This window comes from Rhinoraja longicauda, chromosome 39 (assembly GCF_053455715.1).
Source record: "Rhinoraja longicauda isolate Sanriku21f chromosome 39, sRhiLon1.1, whole genome shotgun sequence".
Classification (NCBI taxonomy): Eukaryota; Metazoa; Chordata; class Chondrichthyes; order Rajiformes; family Arhynchobatidae; genus Rhinoraja; species Rhinoraja longicauda.
The window spans coordinates 13,107,940-13,129,730 of NC_135991.1; positions in this window are offsets into that span (position 1 = coordinate 13,107,940).

The window sequence follows — 21,791 nt, forward strand, 5'->3', positions numbered from 1 at the left end:
TGATGTGTGTGGGGTCAGTGGGTAATGCGTGTGAGGGCAGGGCTGAGGGGGCCAGTGTGTGAGATGGCTGGGGTTCAGGTGTACCGGAGGTTGGGGGTCAGGTGAGCGGAGGGCTGAAGGGGTCAGATGTGTGGGAGGCTGGGAGTCGGGTGTGTGGTGGTCTGGGAGTCAGATGTGTGGGGGGCTGGACGTCAGGTGTGTGGGGTGCTGAAGGGGTCAGGTGTATGGGGGGCTGGGGGTCAGGTGTGTGGGGGGGGAGCCTGAGCGTGCCAGGTGTGTGGGGGCTGGGTATCGGGTTTGTGGGGGGCTGGGGGTCAGCTATGTGGGGGCTCTGAGGGGGTCTGGTGAGTGGGGAGTTGGGGCTCAGGTGTTTTCGGGGCTGGAGTTCAGGTGTCTCGGAGTGGTGGGAGCCAGAAGTGGTGGGGGGTAAGGCGATCAGGTGTGGGGGGGGCTGCGAGTCAGGTGTGTTGAGGTCAGGGTATCAGGTGTGTGGGGGCAGAGGGAGTCAGCTATGTTGGGGGTGCAGTGGAGGTCAGGTGTGTGGGGGGCTGGAGTTCAGGTGTACGTACGGCTGGTGTTCAGGTATGTGTGGGGGGTGGTCAGGGGACAGGTGTCCCTGGGGCTGGATGACAAAGTGTTCAGGTGTGTTGGGGGCTGGGGGTCAGGTGTGTGGGGCGAGGTGAGGGGGTCAGGTTTGTGGGGAGGGCTGGGAGTCAGGTGTGTGGAGGGCTGGAGGTCAAGCGTGTGATTGGGTTGGGCGTCAGTTGCTCCGGTGTGCGGGTGGGATGGTTTTCAGGTGTGTGGGGATGGGGTCAGGTATGCAGGGGGCTGGAAGTCAGGTGTGTGCGGGGCTGTGGTTCAGGTGTATGTGGGGGGCAGGGGGTTCGGTTAGTGGGGAGCGATGGGGATCAGGGGGTCAGATGTGCGGGGGTCAGGGAGTCAGGTGATTGAGGGGCTTGGGTCAAGTGTGTGGGGGGACTGGGGGTCAGGTATGAGGGGACTGGAGGTGAGGTGTGTGTGGGGGTTGGGGTCAGGTGAGTGTGGGGGTGCTGGCTGTCAGGTGCGTGGGGGGCCAGGACTCATGTGTGTGCGGGTCTGGGGGTTAGGTGTGTGGGGTCTGGAGTTCAGTTGTGTGTGGGGCCTTCGGATCAGTTATGTGCGGGGGCTGTGGGTCAGTGGTTCAGGTGCGAGGGGGTATGGGGGTCAGGTGTGTGATGGGGCTTTGGATCAAATTTTGGGAGGTCAGAGGGTCAGATGTGTTGGGCGGCTGGGGAACAGGTTTGTGGGGGGCTGGGGGGTCAAGTGTGTGGAGGGCTGACGCCAGGAGTGTTGGGGGCAGGGGGGACAGGTGTATGCGGGGCTGAGGGGGTAAGGTGTGTGGGGATTTGGGCGTCAGCTGCGTATGGGGCTTGGGTTCATGTGTGTGGAAGGCCTGGGGGTCAGGTGTCTGCGGGCTGGTGTCCAGGTGTGTCGGAGGGGTGAGGGTCAAGTGTGTGGGGTCTGAGAGTGTCAGGTGTGTTGAGGGCTGACGTCAGGTGTGTTGTGGGCAGGGGGTCAGGTGTGCGGGGGGCTGAGGTGGTCAGATGTGTGGGTGGGCTGGGTGTCAGGTGTGTGCGGGCTGATGGGGTCAGGTGTGTGAGGGGCTGAGTGTCATTTGTGTGGGGGGGGTGCTGAGGCGGTCAGTTGTGTGGAGGGCTGAGGTCTGATGTGTAGGAGGCAGGGTGTCAGGTGTGTGGGGGCTGATGGGGTCAGGTTTGTGGGGCGCTGGGAGTCAGGTTTGTAGAGGGCTGCGATTCAGGTGTGTGGGGTAGGTGCTGTGGGGGTCAGATGTGTGGGGGGCTGGGGTTCATGTATGTGCGGGGCTGGGGTTAAGTGTGGGGGGCGTCTGACAGATGTCCGGGGGGTGTGACATGTTTGTCAGGTATGAGGGGTTGTCGGTCAGGTGTGTGAGGGGGCAGGGTGTCAGGTTTGTGAGGGTGGGTGGGGGTCAGGGGTCAGATGTGTGGTGGTCAGGTATGAGGGGTCTGGTGGTGAGGTTTGTGTGTGGGTTGGGGTCAGGTGTGTGTGGAGGGGCTGGCTGTCAGGTGCGTGGGGGTCAGGAGTCAGGTGTGTGGGGACCTGCGGGTCAGATGTGTGTGGGTCTGGGGGTCAGGTGTGTGTGTGGGGGGGCTGAGAGTCAGTTATGTGCGGGAACTGTTGGTCAGAGGGACAGGTGCGTACAGAGTGTTGGGGTCAGGTGTTTGATGGGGCTTTGGGTCAAATTTTGGGGCGTCTGTGGGTCTGATGTGTTGGGCCGCTGGGGGTTAGGTGTGTTGTGGTCTGGGGATCAGGTGTGCATTATGGTTAGGGTTAGGGTCACGTGTGTGATGGTCTGGTGTTCAGGTGTGTTGGAGGGCTGGGGTTCAGGTGTGTGCGGGGCTGGGGTTCAGCCGTGCCGGAGGGGTGGGCGTCAGGTGTGTGAGGGGCTGAAGGGGTCAGGTGTGTGGACGGCTGATGACAGGTGTGTTGGGGGCAGGGAGTCAGTTGTGTGGGGGGCTCAGGGGGTCAGATGTGTTGGGGATTGGGCGTCAGCTGTGTGCGGGGCTGGGTTTGAGGTGTGGGAGGCCTGGGTGTCAGGTGTGTGCGTGGCTGGGGTTCAGGTGTGTCGGAGGTGTAAGGGTCAGGTGTCTGGGTGGCTGAGGGGGTCAGGCGTGTGGAGGGCTGACGTCAGGTGTGTTGGGGGCAGGTGTGTGGGGAGCTGATGGTGTCAGATATTTGGGTTGGCTGGGTGTCAGGTGTGTGGGTTAGCTGGGTGTCGGGTCTGTGGGGCTGGAGGGGCAGGTGTTTGGCGGGCTGGGAGTCAGGTGTGTGGGACTGGAGGGGTCAGGTGTGTGGGGGCTGGGAATCAGGTGTGTGGGGGGCTGAGGGGGGCAGGTGTGTGGGGGGCTTGGGGTCAGCCATGAGGGGGGCTGAGGAGCTCAGGTGTGCATGGGGCTCGTGTTCAGATGTGTGCAGGGCTATAGTTCAGGTGTTTCGGAGGGGTGGGTGACAGTTGTGTCGGTTGGCTGGGAGTCAGGTGTGTGGGACTGGAGGGGTCAGGTGTGTGGGGGCTAGGAATCAGGTGTGTGGGGGGCTGAGGGGGGCAGGTGTGTGGGGGGCTTGGGGTCAGCCATGAGGTGTGGCTGAGGGGGTCAGGTGTGCATGGGGCTCGTGTTCAGATGTGTGCGGGCAGGAATTCAGGTGTTTCGGAGGGGTGGGGGTCAGGGGTGTGGGAGCTGAGGCGGTCAGGTGTGTGTAGGGCTGAGGTCTGATGTGTTAGGAGCAGGGTGTCATGTGTGTGGGGGCTGAGGGGGTCAGGTGTGTGGGGGGCTGGGTTTCAGGTGCGTGCTTTGCTGCAGTTCAGGTGTGTGTTGGGGCTAAAGGAAAGATGTCTGGGGATGTGTGGTTCAGGCGTGTGGAAGTGCGGCTGTGGGACACGTTTGTGGGGGGCTGTATGTCATGTGTGTGTGGTTACTGGGGTTCAGAGGTCAGGTGTGTGGGGACTGGAGTTCATGTGTGTGGGGGCAGGGGTAACGTGTGTGTGGGTGGCTCGGGGTCACTTGTGTGGGGGTCTTGTGGTCAGGTGTGTGGGAGGGCTGGGGTTCAGGTGTGTCGGAGGGGTGGACGTCATGTGCGTGGGGGGCTGAGGGGGTCTGGTATGTGGTGGGTTTGGGCGGCAGTTGTGTGCGGGGCTGGGGTTCAGGTGTGTGGGAGGGCTGGGGTCAGGTGTGTGCGGTGCTGTAGTTCAGGTGTGTCGGAAGGGTGAGGGTCATGTGTGTGGGGGCCTGAGGAGGTCAGGTGTGTGGAGGGCTGACGTCACGTGTGTTGGGGCAGGGGGCCACATGTGTGGGGGGGGCTGAGGGGGTCAGATGTGTGGGTGGGCTGGGGGTCAGGTATGTGTGGGGGCTGGGGGTCGGATGTGTGGGGGCCTGGGGGTCAGGTGCGTGGGGGGGCTGCGGGTCAGTTATGTGCGGGGGATGTGGGTCAGAGGGTCAGGTGCGTGGGGAGTGTGGGGGCCAGATGTATGATTGGGCTTTGGGTCAAATTTTGGGGGTCAGTGTGTCAGACGTGTTTGGCCGCTGGGGTCAGGTTTGTTGGGGGGTCTGGGGGTCTGGTGTGTGGTGGTCTGGGTGTCAGGTGTGTGTGGGGCTGCTGGTCAGGTGTGTGGCGTCTGGTGGTCAGGTGTGTGGGGGGTTGTCTGTCAGGTGTGTGGGGGTCACGGAGTCAGGTGATTGGGGGACTGGGGATGACTGGGGGTCAGGTATGTGGGGACTGGAGGTGAGGTGTGTGAGGTATGTGGGGACTGGAGGTGATGTGAGGGACTGGGGGTCAGTCGGTCAGATGTTTTGGGCGGCTGGAGGTCAGGTTTGTGGGGGGCTGGGGGGTCAGGCGTGTGGGGGTCGGGGTGTCAGGTGTGTGGGGGGCTGCGGGTCACGTGTGTGCGGGTCTAGTGGTCAGGTGTGGGGTAGGGCTGTAGGTGATGTGTGTGCGGAGCTGGGGTTCAGGTGTGCCGGGGGGGTCAGGTGTGTGGAGTGCTGAGATCAAGTGTGTTGGGGACAAGGGGTCAGTTGTGTGGGGGGCTGAGGGGGTTAGTTGTGTGGAGCGTTGGACGTCAGCTATGTGCGGGGTGGGGTTCAGGTGTTTGGGAGGCCTGGGGTCTGTTGTGTGCAGGGCTGGGGTTCAGGTGTAGCGGTGAGGGTCAGGTGATTTTGTGGGGATGAGGTGGTCAGGTGTGTGGAGAGCTGACGTCAGTTGTGCTGGGGTAGGTGGTCATGTGTGTGGGGGAGCTGATAGGGTCAGATGTGTGGGTGGGCTGGGTGTCGGGTATGTGAGTGGGCTGGAAGTCGGGTGTGTGAGTGGGCTAGGAGTCAGGTGTATGGGGGCTGGGAGGGTCAGGTGTGTGGGGGCTGGGAGTCAGGTGTATGCGGGCTGAGGTGGTCAGGTGCGTGAGGTGCTGGGAGTGGGGTGTGTGGGTGGCTGGGATCAGCTATGTTGGGGGTTGCTGAAGGGGTCAGCTGGGGGGCTGTGGTTCAGGTTTCTGCGGGGCTGGATTTCAGGTGTGTGCGGGTCTGGTGTTCAGGTGCATGGTGGGGGGGGGCTGGGGAAAGGTGTCCGGTAGCTGGGTGTCAAAGTGTTCAGGTGTGTGGTGGGCTGGGGAACGTGTGTGGGTTGGCTGAGGGGGTTAGATGTGTGGTAGGGCTGGGGGTCTGGTGTGGGGGGGGGCTGATAGTCAGGTGTGTGGAGGGCCGGGGTCAGGTGTGTGGGGCGCTGCGGGTCACGTGTGTGGTGGGGTTGGGCGTCAGTTGCTCTGGTGTGTGGGTGGGCTGGTTGTCAGGTGTGTGGGAGGGCTGTGATTCAGGAGTGTGGGGGAGGGCGGCTGGGTGGCACGTTTGTTGGGGGCTGGGTGTCATGTGTGTGTGGCTACTGGGGATCAGAGGTTAGGTGTGTGGGGACTCGGGTTCAGTTGTGCGAGGGCTGGGTGTCACGTGAGTGTGGGGTACTGGTGTCAGGTGCATGGGGCACTGGGGTCAGGTATGCAGGGAGCTGAAAGTCAGATATGTGCGGGGCTGTGGTTCAGGTGTATGTGGGGGGCAGGTTTGTCGGGGGGGTGTGGTTCAGGTGGTCAGATGTTTGGGGGTCAGGGAGTATGGTGATTAGGGGTTGGGGTCAAGAGTGTGGGGGGACTGTGGTTCAGGTATGTGGGGGACTGGAGGTGAGGTGTGCGTGGGGGTTGGTGTCAGGTGTGTGTGGGGGTGGTGGCTGTCAGATGCGTGGGAAGCAGGAGTCAGGTGTGTGGGGTCTGGGGGTCAGGTTTGTTAGGGTCTGGGGTCTGGTGTGTGGGGGGGCTGCGGGTCATTTATGTGCGGGGCTGTGGGTCAGTGGGTCAGGTGCGTGGGGGATGTGGGGGGTATGGCTCAGATTTTGGGGGGGGGATCAGTGGGTCAGATGTGTTGGGCCGCTGGGGGAAGGTTTGTGGGGGGTTGGGGGTCAGGTGTTTGGGAGGGCTGGGTTCAGGTGTGTGCGGGGCTGAGGTTCAGGTGTGTCGGAAGGGTGGGGGTCCGTTGTGTGTGGGGCTGAGGGGGTCAGATGTGTTGGGGGCTGACGTCAGTTGTGTTGGAGATAGGGTGTCCGTTGTGTGTAGGGCTGAGGGGGTAATGTGTGTGGGGGGGGCTGGGCGTCAGCTGTGTGCGGGCTGGGGTTCAGGTGTGTGGGAGGCCTGGGGGGTGAGGTGCGTGCAGGGCTGGGTTTCAGGTGTGTCGGAGGGGTGAGAGCCAGGTGTTTTGGGGAGGATAAGGGGATCAGGTGTGTGGAGGGCTGACGTCAGGTGTGTTGGGCGCAGGGGGTCAGGTGTGTGGGGGAGCTGATGGGGTCAGATGTGTGGGTGGGCTGGGTGTCGGGTGTGTGGGTGGGCAAAGGTCCGGTGTGTGGGGTGGCTGGGCGTCAGGTGTGTGCCGGGCTGGGAGTCATGTGTGTGGGGGCTGGGGTGTTCACGTGTGTGGGGGCTGGGAGTCAGGTGTGTGCGGGATGAGGGGGTCAGGTTCGTGTGGGCTGGGAGTCAGGTGTGTGTGGGGGGGGCTGAGGGGGTCTGGTGTGTAGGGGGCTTGGCTTCAACTATGTGGTGAGGCTGATGGGGTCAGGTGTGTGGGGGGCTGTTGTTCGGGTGTGTGCGGGGCTGGAGTTCAGGTGTGTCGGAGGGGTGGAGGTCAGGGGTGTGAGGGGCAGTGGCTGTCCGATGTGTGGAGGGCTGAGGTCTGGTTTGTTGGGGGCAGGGTTCAGGTGTGTGGGGGCTGAGGGGTCAGGTGTGTGGGGCGCTGGGAGTCAGGTGTGTGGAGGGCTGCGATTCAGGTGTGTATGGTAAGTGCTTGGGGGAGAGATGTGTGGGGAACTGGTGTTCAGGTGTGTGGGGGGCTGTGGGACAGGTGTCCGGGGGGTTGGGTGACAAGTCAGTCAGGTGTGTGGGGGGCTGTGGGTCAGGTGTGTGGGGAGCTGAGGGGGTCAGGGGAGTGGGGGGGGTTGGGAGTTAGGTGCGGAGGACTGGGGTCATGTTTGTGGGTGTCTGGGTGTCAGGTATGTAGGTGACTGAGTGTCAGATCTGTCGGGGGGGTCTGTCATTCGGGAGTGTAGGGGTAGTTCGGGGGCACATGTGTGGGAGGCTGGGTGTCATGTTTGTTTGGCTACATGGGACCAGGGACAGGGATTCAGGTGTGTGGGGGCTGTGAGTCACATGTGTGCATGGGGGCTGGGGTCAGGTGTGGGGGTGGGCTGCTTGTCAGGTGTGTATGGTAAGTGCTTTGGGGGTGAGATGTGTGGGGGGCTGGTGATCAGGTGTGTGGGGGGCTGTGGGACAGGTGTCCGGGGGATGGGTGACAAGTCTGTCAGGTGTGTCGGGGGCTGTGGGTCAGGTGTGTGGGTAGCTGAGGGGGTCAGGTGAGTGGGGGGGGTTGGGAGTTCAGTGCGGAGGACTGGGGTCATGGAAGCAGGGTCTGGGATTCAGGTGTGTGGGGGGATGTGAGTCACATGTGTGCGTGGGGGCTGGGGTCAGGTGTGGGGGTGGGCTGCTTGTCAGGTGTGTAGGAGGGGCGTGGTTCAGGCGTGTGGGGGCGGCTGGTGGGTAAGTGTGTGGTGGGCTGGGGGTCATTTGTGTGTGGTTACTGGGGTACAGAGGTCAGGTGTGTGGGGACTGGGGTTCAGGTGTGTGGGGACTGGTGTCACATGTGTGTAGGGGCTGGAGTCGGGTGTATGGGGGGGCTGGGTGTCAGGCGTGTGTGGGGCTGGTGGTCAGGTGTGTGGGGACTGGGGTTCAGGTGTGTGGGGACTGATATCACATGTGTGTAGGGGCTGGGGTCGGGTGTATGGGGGGCTGGGTGTCAGGCGTGTGTGGGGCTGGTGGCCAGGTATGCAGGGGGCTGGAGTTCAGGTGTGTGCGGGGCTGGGTTTCAGGTTTGTGGGGGGCTGGTTTTCAGTTGTGTGGGGGACTGGGGTCATGGGGTCGTATGTGTGGTGGTCAGGGGGACATGCGAGTGGGGTGCTGGGGGTCAAGTGTGCAGGGGACTGGGGGTCAGGAATGTGGCGGTCTGGAGGTGAGGTGTGTGTGGAGGTTAGGGTCAGGTGTGTGTGGGCTGGTTGGCTGTCAGGTGCTTGGGGGGCTTGGGGTCAGGTTTGTGGGGGGAGAAGGTGTGTGGGTGTTTGGGATCAGGAGTGTGCGAGGGCTGTGTGTCAGTGGGTCAGGTGTAAAGTGTGCGGGGGCCAGGTGTGTGATTGGGCTTTGGGTCAAATGTTGGGCAGGTCAGTTGTTCAGATGTGTTGGACGGCTGGTGGTCAGGTTTGTGAGGTGCTGTTGGGCATGTGTGTGGGAGTCTGGGGGTCAGGTGTGTGTGGGGAGCTGGGGGTCATGTGTATGTGAGGCTGGTTTTCATGTTTCTGGGGGGCTGGGGCACAGGTGTGTGGGGAGGGGGCTGAGGGCAAGTGTGTGGGGAGTCAAGGGGTCAGCTGTGTGCGGGGCTGGTGTTCAGATGTGCGGTAGGGGCGGGGGTCAGAGCTACGGGGGGCTGAGGGGTCAGGTTTGTGGAGGGCTGAGGTAAGGTGTGCTGGGGGCACTAGGTCAGGTGTGTGGAGGGCTGTGATTCAGGTGTTTGCGGGGGGCTGAGGGACAGTTGTCCGGGGGGCTGGGTGACAAGTTGTTCAGGTGTGTGAGGAGCATTGGGCCAGGTGTGTCGGGTGTTGAACGGATCAGGTGTGTTGGGGGGCTGGTTGGCTGGGGGCGTGGTTCAAGCATGGGGGGGCGGCGGCTGGGGGGCACATGTGTGGTGCGCTGGGTGTCATGTGTATGTGGCTACTGATGTTCAGAGGTCAGTTGTGTGGGGACTGGGGTGCAGGTATGTGGGCTGTGGGGACACCTGTTTGGTGAGAGCTGGGGTCAGGTGCATGGGGGGCTGGGTTTCAGGTGTGAGGTCTGCGGGTCAGGGTGTCAGATGTGTGGGGTAAGACGTCAGGTGAGTGGGGGCTTGGTGTCAGGTACGCAGGGGGGGCTGGAGGTCACGTGTGCGGGGGGACTGGGGGTCAGGTATGTGGGGGACTGGAGGTGAGGTGTGTGTGGGGGTTGGGTTCAGGTGTGTGTGGGGGCTGTCTGTCAGGTGCGTGGGGTGCTGGGGGTCAGGTTTCTGGGGGTATGGGAGACAGGTGTGTGAGGGGTGTGGGGGCCAGGTGTGTTATGGGGCTGTGGGTCAAATGTTGGGAGGGGTCAGAAGTGTTGGGCAGCCTGCGGTCAGGTTTGTTAGGGGGTGGAGGTCAGGTGTGTGGGGGTTTGGGGGTCAGGTGTGTGGGGATCTGAGGGTCGGATGTGTTGGTCTGCTGGGTTTCAGCTTTGTGAGGGGCTGGTGGTCTTTTGTGTGACGGTCTGTGGGTCAGGTGTGTGTGGGGAGCTGAGAGGCATGTGTGTGGGTGGCTGGGGTTCTGGTTTGTGGGGGGCTGGGGTTCAGATGTGTGGGGGGGTTCAGGGTCAGGTGTGTTGGGAGTCAGGGTGTCAGCTGTGTGCAGGGATGGGGTTCAGGGTGTGGGAGGTGTGAGGGCCAGTTGTGTGGGGGGCAGGGGTTCAGGTGTGCCGGAGGGTTGGGGGTCAGGGATGTGGGTGGGTCAGCGGGTCATGTGTGTGGAGGGCTGATGTCAGGTCTGTTGTGGGCAATGGGTCATGTGTGTGTGGGGCTGAGGGGGTCAGGTGTGTGGGGGGATGGATGTGAGGTGTGTGGGGGGGGCTGAGAGGGTCAGGTGTGTGTGTGGCTGTGGATCGATTGAGAGGGGTATGGTGGTCATCTATGTGGGGGGGGAAGAGGGGGTCAGGTGTGTGGGGGCTGCGGTTCAGGTGTGTATAGGCTGCGTTCACGTGTGTGTTAGGGGATGGGGTCAGGTGTATGGGGGGCTGTGGGTTAGGTGTGTGGGGGCTGGGGGGCAGGCATGCAGGGGGCTGGTGGTCAGGTGAGTGCGGGGTTGGGGTTCAGGTTTGTGGTGGTCTGGTTGTCCGTTGTGTGGGGGGCTGGGGGTCAGGATGTCAGGCGAGTGGGGGTCTGGGGGTCAAGTGTGCGGGGGGTCTGGGGGTCAGGTATCTGGGGGACTGGAGGTGAGGCGTGTGTGGAGGTTGGGGTCATGTGTGTGTGGGGGCTGGCTGTCAGGTGCGTGGGGGAGCTGGGGGTCAGGTTTGTTCGGGGATGGGGTCAGGTGTGTGGGGGTCTGGGGATCAGGTGTGCGGGGCTGTGGGTCAGTGGGTCAGGTGTGTGAGGGGTGCGGGGGGCAGGTGTGTGATGAGGCTTTGGGTCAAATGTTGGGCGGGTCAGATATGTTGGGCGGCTGGGTGTCAGGTTTGTGAGGGGCTGGGGGTCAGGTGTGTGGGGGTCTGGGGTCAGGTGTGTGAGGGGAGCTGGGGGTTATGTGTGTGTGAGAATGGTGGTCCGGTTTCTGGGGGGCTGGGGTTCAGGGGTGTGGGGGGCGTGCGCAGGGTCAGGTGTGTGGGAGTCAGGGAGTCAGCTGTCTGCGGGGCTGGGGTGTAGTTCTGCTGGGGTCAGGGTGTCCTGTGTGTGGGGCTCGGGTTCAGGTGTGTGCTGTGTTGGAGTTCAGGCTTGTACGGGGCTGGGGTTCAGGTGTGTGGGGGGGCTGGGGGTAAGCTACGTGGCGGGGCTGAGGGGGTCATGTTTGTGGAGGGCTGGGGTCAGTTGTGTGGGGGGCGTGGGGGATCAGCCATGTGGGGGGTGGTTGCTGAGGGGGTCAGGTGTGTGTGGGGGGGGGTGGAGTACAGGTGTGTCGGAAAGGTGGGGGTCAGGGGTGTGGGGGTGTCGGGGAGTCAGGTGTGTGGAAGGCTGAGGTCAGGTCTGTTGTGGGCAAGGGATCAGGTGTGTGGGCGTTGAGGGAGCAAGGAGTGTGGGGGGGCTTGGATTGTGCTGTTTGGGGGGGCTGAGCGGGTCAGGTGGGTGGGGGGGCTGTGATTCAGGTGTGTAGACGGCTGGGTGTCACGTGTGTGGGGGCTGGGGTTCAAGTGTGTCGGAGTGGTGGGGGACAGGTGTTTTGGGGGCTGAGGGGGTCAGGTGTGTGGAGGGCTGACGTCACGTGTGTTGGAGCAGGGGTCATGTGTGTGGGGGGCTGAGGCGGTCAAGTGTATGGGGGGCTGGGGTTCAGGTGTGTGGGTGCTGGGGCGTCAGCTATATGGGTGGAGGCTGAGGGGTTAGGTATGTGGGAGGCTGGGGTCCAGGTGCGTGCTTTGCAGGATTTCAGGTGTGTGGGGGATGAAGGAAAGGTGTCCGGGGGGCTGGGTGACAAGTTGTTCATGTGTGTGGGGAGCAGTGGGTGTCAGGTGGGGGGGCTGCTTATCAGGTGTGTGGGAGGGTCGAGGTTCAGGCGAGTGTGGGTGGCTGGGTATCATGTGTGTGTGGTTACTGGGGTACAGAAGTCAGGTGTGTGGGGACTGGGGTTCAGGTGTGTGGGGGCTGGGGTCACGTGTGTGTGGGGGCTGGGGTCAGGTGTGTGGGGGGTTGGGTGCCAGGCTTGAGTGGGGGGCTGGCGGTCAAGTGTGCAGGGGACTGGGGTTAGCTATGTGGGGGTCTGGGGTGAGGTGTGTGTGGAGATTGCGGTCAGGTGTGTGTGGGGTGGCTGGCTGTCTGGTGCTTGGGGGGCTGGGGGTAAGGTTTGTGGGGGATGGGGGTCTGGTGTGTGTGGGTTTGGGGATCAGGTGTATGCGGGGGCTGTGGGTCAGTGGGTCAGGTGTGAAGCGTGTGGGGGCCAGGTGTGTGATTTGGGTCAAATGTTGGGCGGGTCAGTGGGTCAGGTTTTTGAGGGGCTAATGGTCATGTATGTGGGAATCTGGGGGTCAGATGTGTGGGGGAAATGGGGGTCATGTTTGTGTGAGGCTGGTTGTACGGTTTCTGGTGGGCTGGGGCTCAGGTGTGTGGGAGGGCTGAGGGCAAGTGTGTGGGGAATCAAGCGGTCAGCTGTGTGCAGGGCTGGGGTTCAGATGTGTGGTAGGGGTGGGGGTCAAAGTTGCGGGGGCTGAGGGGGTCAGATTTGTGGAGGGCTGAGGTCAGGCGTGTTGGGGGCAGTGGGGCAGGTGTGTGGGGGGCTGGGGTTCATGTGTGTGCGGGGATGGAGTTCAGGTGTGTGGAGGCGCTGAGGGACAGGTGCCCGGGGGACTGGGGGACGTTGTTCAGGGGTGTGGGAAGCAGTGGGTCAGGTGTGTGGGGGGCTGGGGTTCAGGTGTGTGCGGTGCTGGAGTTCAGGTGTTTGCGGGGCTGGGTTTCAAGTGTGTGGGAGGCTGGGGATAAGGTGCGTGCGGGGCCGGGTTTCATGTGTGTGGGGAGGCTGAGGGACTGGTGTTCGGGGGGCTGGGTGACAGGTTGTTCAGATGTGTGGGGAGCAGTGGTTCAGGTGTGGGGGGGATGAAGTGATCAGGTGTGTTGAGGTGTTGGTTGTCTGTGGGGCATGGTTCAAGCGTGTGGGGGGCGGCTGGGGTTCACGTGTGTGGGGCGCTGGGGGTCATGTGTATGTGGCTACTGATGTTCAGAGGTCAGGTGTGTGGGGACTGGGGTTCAGGTGTGTGGGAGCTGGGGTCATGTGTGTGTGGGGTGGCTGGTGTCAGGTGTATAGGGAATGGGTTTCAGGTGTGGGGGTCTGTGGGTCAGATGTGTGGGGTTCAGGGCTCATGTGAGTGGGGGCTGGGGGTCAGGTGTGTGTGCGGGGGCAGTGGGTCAGTGGGTCAGGTGTGTGAGGGGTGTGGGCGCCAGGTGTGTGATGGGGCTTTGGGTCAAATGTTGGGGGGGTCAGTGGGTCAGATGCGTTGGGCGGCTGGGGGTCATGTTTGTGAGGGGCTGGGGGTCCGGTGTGGGGGTTTGGGATTCAGTTGTGTGTGGGGAGCTAGTCGTCATGTGTGTGGGAGGCTGGGGGTGCGGTTTGTTGGGGGCTGGGGTTCAGCTGTGTGTGGGGGGGGGCTCAGGGTCATATGTGTGGTGAATCTGGGGGTCAGCTGTGTGCGGGGCTGGGGTTCAGGTGTGTGGGTGGGGTGGAGGCCAGGTGTGTGGGGGCTGAGGTCAGGTGTGTGGGGGTTGGGATTCAGCTATGTGGGGAGGGTGGCTGAGGGGGTCAGGTATGTGGGAGGCTGGGGTCAGGTCTGTTGTTGGCAAGGGGTCTGGTGTGTGAGGGCCGAGGGGGTCAGGTGTGTGGGGGGCTTGGATTGATGTGTTGGGGGGCATGAGCGGGTCAGATGTATGGGGGGCTGTGGATCAGGTGTGTGGGGGGCTGGTGGTCAGTTCTGAGGGGTGAGTTGAAGGGGTCAGGTGTGTTGGGGCTGGGTTTCAGGTGTGTGTTTGTGGCTTGAGTTCAGGTGTTTGGAGGCTGGGGTTTAGATGTGTGTGGGGGGGCTGTGGAACAGGTGTCCGGGGAGCTGGGTGGCAAGTTGGTCAGGTGTGTAAAGGGCTGGGGGTCAGGTGTTTGGGGGGCTGAGGGTGTCAGGTTTGTGGGGGGGGGGCTGGGATGCAGGTGCGTGGGGGGCTGAGCAGTTCAGTAATGTGGGGGCTGTAAATTCAGGTGAATGCGGGGCTGGAGGTCAGGTGTGTCGGAGGGGTGGGGTTCAGGGGTGTGGGGGGCTGAGGCGGTCAGGTGTGTGGCGGGCTGCGGTTCAAGTGTGTAGTGGGCTGGGGGTCAGTTTTGTGCGGGGGCTGAGGGGGTCAGGTGTGTGGGAAGCTGGGATTCATGTGCGTGCTTTGCTAGAATTCAGGTGTGTGGGGGGGCTGAAAGACATGTGTCCTGGGGGCTGGGTAACGTTGTTCAGGTGTGTGGGTGACGTTGTTCATGTGGGTGGGGAGCAGTGGGACAGGTGTATGGGGGGCTGCTTGTTAGGTGTGTGGCGGGGACGTGGTTCAGGCGTGTGCGGGGGCGTCTGGGGGACACGTGTGTGGGGGGCTGGGTGTCATGTGTGTGTGTTTACTGGGGTTGAGAGGTCAGGTGTGTGGGGTCTGGGGTTCATGTGTGTGGGGACTGGGGTCACGTACGTGTGGGGTCTGGGGTCAGGTGTATGGGGAGCTGGGTGTCTGGTGTGTGGGGGCTGGGGGACAGGTATGCGGGGGCTGGAGGTCAGGTGTGTGCGGGGCTGTGTTCAGGTTTGTGGAGGGCTGGTTGTCAGTTGTGGGGGGGCTGTGGATCAGATGTGTGGTTGTCAGGGTGTCAGATGAGTGGGGGGCTGGGGTCAAGTGTGCGGGGGATGGGGGTCAGGTGTGTGGGGTCTGGGGATCATGTGTGTGCGGGGCTGTGGGTCAGTGGGTCAGGTGTATGAGGGGTGTGGAGGCCAGGTTTTGGGTCAATTGTTGGGCGGGTCAGTGGGCCAGATGTGTTGGGCAGCTGGGGGTCAGGTTTGTGAGGGGCTGGGGTCAGGTGTGTGGAGGTTAGGGGTCAGGTGTTTGTGGGGAACTGAATGTCGGTTGTGTTGGGCAGCTGGGGGTCAGGTTTGTGAGGGGCTGGTGGTCATTTGTGTGAGGGTCTGCGGGTCAGGTGTGTGTGGGAGGCTGGGGGTCCGGTTTCTAGGGGGCTGGGGTTCGGATGTGTGGGGGACGCAGGTTCAGGTGTGTGGGGAGTCAGGGGGTCAACTGTTTGTGGGGCTTGCGTTCAGGTGTGTGAGAGGGGTGGGGGTCAGGTGTGTGGGGGGCTGAGGTCAGGTGTGTTGGGTCAGTGGTTCAGGTGTGTGGGAACTGGGGGTCAGATATGTGGGGGGTAGCTGAGGGGTACAGGGGTATGGGGGCAGGAGTTCAGGTGTGTCGGAGGGTTGCGGGTCAGGGTTGTGGGGGGTCGGGGGTCAGGTGAACGGAGGGGTGAGGTCAGGTCTTTTGTGGGCAAGGTGTCAGGTGTGTGGGGGGGCTGAGGGGGCAGGTGTGTGTAGGGGGCTGGGAGTGAGGTGTGTGGTGTGTGGGGGGGGCTGAGGGGTTCAGGCGGTTGGGGGCTGGGAGTGAGGTGTGTGTGGGGGGCTGAGGGAGTCAGGTGTGTGGGGGGCTGAGGTGGACTGGTATGTGGGGGGGTGGGAGTGAGGTGTGTGTGGGGGCTAAGGGGCCAGGTGTGCATCGGAGCTGGGATTACTTGCGTCTTTGTGGGGCTGGGGTCATGTGTATTGTGGGCTGGGGGACAGGTGTGTTGGGGCTGCGGGCCACGTATGCTGGGTGCTGGAGTGTGCGGTGTTCGTGTTCAGGTTTGTGAAGGTCTGGTTGTCGGTTGTGTGGGGGGCTGGGGGTCAGGACGTCAGGTTAGTGGGGGGCTGAGTGTCAAGTGTGCGTGGGGACTGGGGGTCAGGTATGTGGGTGACTGGAAGTGAGGTGCATGTGGAGGTTGGGGTCAGGTGTGTGTGGGGCGATATCTGTTAGGTGCGTGGGGGACTGGGGTTCAGGTTTGTGGGGGATGGGGTCAGGTGTGTGGGGTCTGGGGACCAGGTGTGTGCGGGGACTGTGAGTCAGTGGGTCAAGTGTATTATGGGTTTGGGGCCTGGTGTATGATGGGGCTTTGGGTTAAATGTTGGGCGGGTCAGTGGGTCAGATGTGTTGGGCGGCTGGGTGTCAGGTTTGTGAGGGGCTGGGGGTCAGGTGTGTGGTGGTCTGGCGGTCAGGTGTGTGTGTGGGGAGTTGGGGCTCATGTGTGTGGTAGCTGGTGGTCCGGTTTCTGTGGGGGGGGCTGGGCCTCAGGTGTGGGGGGGATGAAGTGATCAGGTGTGTTGAGGTGTTGGTTGTCTGTGGGGCATGGTTCAAGCGTGTGGGGGGCGGCTGGGGTTCACGTGTGTGGGGCGCTGGGGGTCATGTGTATGTGGCTACTGATGTTCAGAGGTCAGGTGTGTGGGGACTGGGGTTCAGGTGTGTGGGAGCTGGGGTCATGTGTGTGTGGGGTGGCTGGTGTCAGGTGTATAGGGGATGGGTTTCAGGTGTGGGGGTCTGTGGGTCAGATGTGTGGGGTTCAGGGCTCATGTGAGTGGGGGCTGGGGGTCAGGTGTGTGTGCGGGGGCAGTGGGTCAGTGGGTCAGGTGTGTGAGGGGTGTGGGCGCCAGGTGTGTGATGGGGCTTTGGGTCAAATGTTGGGGGGGTCAGTGGGTCAGATGCGTTGGGCGGCTGGGGGTCATGTTTGTGAGGGGCTGGGGGTCCGGTGTGGGGGTTTGGGATTCAGTTGTGTGTGGGGAGCTAGTCGTCATGTGTGTGGGAGGCTGGGGGTGCGGTTTGTTGGGGGCTGGGGTTCAGCTGTGTGTGGGGGGGCTCAGGGTCATATGTGTGGTGAATCTGGGGGTCAGCTGTGTGCGGGGCTGGGGTTCAGGTGTGTGGGTGGGGTGGAGGCCAGGTGTGTGGGGGCTGAGGTCAGGTGTGTGGGGGTTGGGATTCAGCTATGTGGGGAGGGTGGCTGAGGGGGTCAGGTATGTGGGAGGCTGGGGTCAGGTCTGTTGTTGGCAAGGGGTCTGGTGTGTGAGGGCCGAGGGGGTCAGGTGTGTGGGGGGCTTGGATTGATGTGTTGGGGGGCATGAGCGGGTCAGATGTATGGGGGGCTGTGGATCAGGTGTGTGGGGGGCTGGTGGTCAGTTCTGAGGGGTGAGTTGAAGGGGTCAGGTGTGTTGGGGCTGGGTTTCAGGTGTGTGTTTGTGGCTTGAGTTCAGGTGTTTGGAGGCTGGGGTTTAGATGTGTGTGGGGGGGCTGTGGAACAGGTGTCCGGGGAGCTGGGTGGCAAGTTGGTCAGGTGTGTAGAGGGCTGGGGGTCAGGTGTTTGGGGGGCTGAGGGTGTCAGGTTTGTGGGGGGGGGGGGCTGGGATGCAGGTGCGTGGGGGGCTGAGCAGTTCAGTAATGTGGGGGCTGTAAATTCAGGTGAATGCGGGGCTGGAGGTCAGGTGTGTCGGAGGGGTGGGGTTCAGGGGTGTGGGGGGCTGAGGCGGTCAGGTGTGTGGCGGGCTGCGGTTCAAGTGTGTAGTGGGCTGGGGTCAGTTTTGTGCGGGGGCTGAGGGGGTCAGGTGTGTGGGAAGCTGGGATTCATGTGCGTGCTTTGCTAGAATTCAGGTGCGTGGGGGGGCTGAAAGACATGTGTCCTGGGGGCTGGGTAACGTTGTTCACGTGTGTGGGTGACGTTGTTCATGTGGGTGGGGAGCAGTGGGACAGGTGTATGGGGGGCTGCTTGTTAGGTGTGTGGCGGGGACGTGGTTCAGGCGTGTGCGGGGGCGTCTGGGGGACACGTGTGTGGGGGGCTGGGTGTCATTTGTCTGTGTTTACTGGGGTTGAGAGGTCAGGTGTGTGGGGTCTGGGGTTCATGTGTGTGGGGACTGGGGTCACGTACGTGTGGGGTCTGGGGTCAGGTGTTTGGGGAGCTGGGTGTCTGGTGTGTGGGGGCTGGGGGACAGGTATGCGGGGGCTGGAGGTCAGGTGTGTGCGGGGCTGTGTTCAGGTTTGTGGAGGGCTGGTTGTCAGTTGTGGGGGGGGGCTGTGGATCAGATTTGTGGTTGTCAGGGTGTCAGATGAGTGGGGGGCTGGGGTCAAGTGTGCGGGGGATGGGGGTCAGGTGTGTGGGGTCTGGGGATCATGTGTGTGCGGGGCTGTGGGTCAGTGGGTCAGGTGTATGAGGGGTGTGGAGGCCAGGTTTTGGGTCAATTGTTGGGCGGGTCAGTGGGCCAGATGTGTTGGGCAGCTGGGGGTCAGGTTTGTGAGGGGCTGGGGTCAGGTGTGTGGAGGTTAGGGGTCAGGTGTTTGTGGGGAACTGAATGTCGGGTGTGTTGGGCAGCTGGGGGTCAGGTTTGTGAGGGGCTGGTGGTCATTTGTGTGAGGGTCTGCGGGTCAGGTGTGTGTGGGAGGCTGGGGGTCCGGTTTCTAGGGGGCTGGGGTTCGGATGTGTGGGGGACGCAGGTTCAGGTGTGTGGGGAGTCAGGGGGTCAACTGTTTGTGGGGCTTGCGTTCAGGTGTGTGAGAGGGGTGGGGGTCAGGTGTGTGGGGGGCTGAGGTCAGGTGTGTTGGGTCAGTGGTTCAGGTGTGTGGGAACTGGGGGTCAGATATGTGGGGGGTAGCTGAGGGGTACAGGGGTATGGGGGCAGGAGTTCAGGTGTGTCGGAGGGTTGCGGGTCAGGGTTGTGGGGGGTCGGGGGTCAGGTGAACGGAGGGGTGAGGTCAGGTCTTTTGTGGGCAAGGTGTCAGGTGTGTGGGGGGGCTGAGGGGGCAGGTGTGTGTAGGGGGCTGGGAGTGAGGTGTGTGGTGTGTGGGGGGGGCTGAGGGGTTCAGGCGGTTGGGGGCTGGGAGTGAGGTGTGTGTGGGGGGGCTGAGGGAGTCAGGTGTGTGGGGGGCTGAGGTGGACTGGTATGTGGGGGGGGTGGGAGTGAGGTGTGTGTGGGGGCTAAGGGGTCAGGTGTGCATCGGAGCTGGGATTACTTGCGTCTTTGTGGGGCTGGGGTCATGTGTATTGTGGGCTGGGGGATAGGTGTGTGGGGGCTGCGGGCCACGTATGCTGGGTGCTGGAGTGTGCGGTGTTCGTGTTCAGGTTTGTGAAGGTCTGGTTGTCGGTTGTGTGGGGGGCTGGGGGTCAGGACGTCAGGTTAGTGGGGGGCTGAGTGTCAAGTGTGCGTGGGGACTGGGGGTCAGGTATGTGGGTGACTGGAAGTGAGGTGCATGTGGAGGTTGGGGTCAGGTGTGTGTGGGGCGATATCTGTTAGGTGCGTGGAGGACTGGGGTTCAGGTTTGTGGGGGATGGGGTCAGGTGTGTGGGGTCTGGGGACCAGGTGTGTGCGGGGACTGTGAGTCAGTGGGTCAAGTGTATTATGGGTTTGGGGCCTGGTGTATGATGGGGCTTTGGGTTAAATGTTGGGCGGGTCAGTGGGTCAGATGTGTTGGGCGGCTGTGTGTCAGGTTTGTGAGGGGCTGGGGGTCAGGTGTGTGGTGGTCTGGCGGTCAGGTGTGTGTGTGGGGAGTTGGGGCTCATGTGTGTGGTAGCTGGTGGTCCGGTTTCTGTGGGGGGGGCTGGGCCTCAGGTGTGGGGGGGATGAAGTGATCAGGTGTGTTGAGGTGTTGGTTGTCTGTGGGGCATGGTTCAAGCGTGTGGGGGGCGGCTGGGGTTCACGTGTGTGGGGCGCTGGGGGTCACGTGTATGTGGCTACTGATGTTCAGAGGTCAGGTGTTTGGGGACTGGGGTTCAGGTGTGTGGGAGCTGGGGTCATGTGTGTGTGGGGTGGCTGGTGTCAGGTGTATAGGGGATGGGTTTCAGGTGTGGGGGTCTGTGGGTCAGATGTGTGGGGTTCAGGGCTCATGTGAGTGGGGGCTGGGGGTCAGGTGTGTGTGCGGGGGCAGTGGGTCAGTGGGTCAGGTGTGTGAGGGGTGTGGGCGCCAGGTGTGTGATGGGGCTTTGGGTCAAATGTTGGGGGGGTCAGTGGGTCAGATGCGTTGGGCGGCTGGGGGTCATGTTTGTGAGGGGCTGGGGGTCCGGTGTGGGGGTTTGGGATTCAGTTGTGTGTGGGGAGCTAGTCGTCATGTGTGTGGGAGGCTGGGGGTGCGGTTTGTTGGGGGCTGGGGTTCAGCTGTGTGTGGGGGGGGGCTCAGGGTCATATGTGTGGTGAATCTGGGGGTCAGCTGTGTGCGGGGCTGGGGTTCAGGTGTGTGGGTGGGGTGGAGGCCAGGTGTGTGGGGGCTGAGGTCAGGTGTGTGGGGGTTGGGATTCAGCTATGTGGGGAGGGTGGCTGAGGGGGTCAGGTATGTGGGAGGCTGGGGTCAGGTCTGTTGTTGGCAAGGGGTCTGGTGTGTGAGGGCCGAGGGGGTCAGGTGTGTGGGGGGCTTGGATTGATGTGTTGGGGGGCATGAGCGGGTCAGATGTATGGGGGGCTGTGGATCAGGTGTGTGGGGGGCTGGTGGTCAGTTCTGAGGGGTGAGTTGAAGGGGTCAGGTGTGTTGGGGCTGGGTTTCAGGTGTGTGTTTGTGGCTTGAGTTCAGGTGTTTGGAGGCTGGGGTTTAGATGTGTGTGGGGGGGCTGTGGAACAGGTGTCCGGGGAGCTGGGTGGCAAGTTGGTCAGGTGTGTAGAGGGCTGGGGGTCAGGTGTTTGGGGGGCTGAGGGTGTCAGGTTTGTGGGGGGGGGCTGGGATGCAGGTGCGTGGGGGGCTGAGCAGTTCAGTAATGTGGGGGCTGTAAATTCAGGTGAATGCGGGGCTGGAGGTCAGGTGTGTCGGAGGGGTGGGGTTCAGGTGTGTGGGGGGCTGAGGCGGTCAGGTGTGTGGCGGGCTGCGGTTCAAGTGTGTAGTGGGCTGGGGGTCAGTTTTGTGCGGGGGCTGAGGGGGTCAGGTGTGTGGGAAGCTGGGATTCATGTGCGTACTTTGCTAGAATTCAGGTGCGTGGGGGGGCTGAAAGACATGTGTCCTGGGGGCTGGGTAACGTTGTTCAGGTGTGTGGGTGACGTTGTTCATGTGGGTGGGGAGCAGTGGGACAGGTGTATGGGGGGCTGCTTGTTAGGTGTGTGGCGGGGACGTGGTTCAGGCGTGTGCGGGGGCGTCTGGGGGACACGTGTGTGGGGGGCTGGGTGTCATGTGTGTGTGTTTACTGGGGTTGAGAGGTCAGGTGTGTGGGGTCTGGGGTTCATGTGTGTGGGGACTGGGGTCACGTACGTGTGGGGTCTGGGGTCAGGTGTATGGGGAGCTGGGTGTCTGGTGTGTGGGGGCTGGGGGACAGGTATGCGGGGGCTGGAGGTCAGGTGTGTGCGGGGCTGTGTTCAGGTTTGTGGAGGGCTGGTTGTCAGTTGTGGGGGGGGCTGTGGATCAGATGTGTGGTTGTCAGGGTGTCAGATGAGTGGGGGGCTGGGGTCAAGTGTGCGGGGGATGGGGGTCAGGTGTGTGGGGTCTGGGGATCATGTGTGTGCGGGGCTGTGGGTCAGTGGGTCAGGTGTATGAGGGGTGTGGAGGCCAGGTTTTGGGTCAATTGTTGGGCGGGTCAGTGGGCCAGATGTGTTGGGCAGCTGGGGGTCAGGTTTGTGAGGGGCTGGGGTCAGGTGTGTGGAGGTTAGGGGTCAGGTGTTTGTGGGGAACTGAATGTCGGGTGTGTTGGGCAGCTGGGGGTCAGGTTTGTGAGGGGCTGGTGGTCATTTGTGTGAGGGTCTGCGGGTCAGGTGTGTGTGGGAGGCTGGGGGTCCGGTTTCTAGGGGGCTGGGGTTCGGATGTGTGGGGGACGCAGGTTCAGGTGTGTGGGGAGTCAGGGGGTCAACTGTTTGTGGGGCTTGCGTTCAGGTGTGTGAGAGCGGTGGGGGTCAGGTGTGTGGGGGGCTGAGGTCAGGTGTGTTGGGTCAGTGGTTCAGGTGTGTGGGAACTGGGGGTCAGATATGTGGGGGGTAGCTGAGGGGTACAGGGGTATGGGGGCAGAAGTTCAGGTGTGTCGGAGGGTTGCGGGTCAGGGTTGTGGGGGGTCGGGGGTCAGGTGAACGGAGGGGTGAGGTCAGGTCTTTTGTGGGCAAGGTGTCAGGTGTGTGGGGGGGCTGAGGGGGCAGGTGTGTGTAGGGGGCTGGGAGTGAGGTGTGTGGTGTGTGGGGGGGGCTGAGGGGTTCAGGCGGTTGGGGGCTGGGAGTGAGGTGTGTGTGGGGGGGCTGAGGGAGTCAGGTGTGTGGGGCGATATCTGTGAGGTGCGTGGGGGACTGGGGTTCAGGTTTGTGGGGGATGGGGTCAGGTGTGTGGGGTCTGGAGACCAGGTGTGTGCGGGGACTGTGAGTCAGTGGGTCAAGTGTATTATGGGTTTGGGGCCTGGTGTATGATGTGGCTTTGGGTTAAATGTTGGGCGGGTCAGTG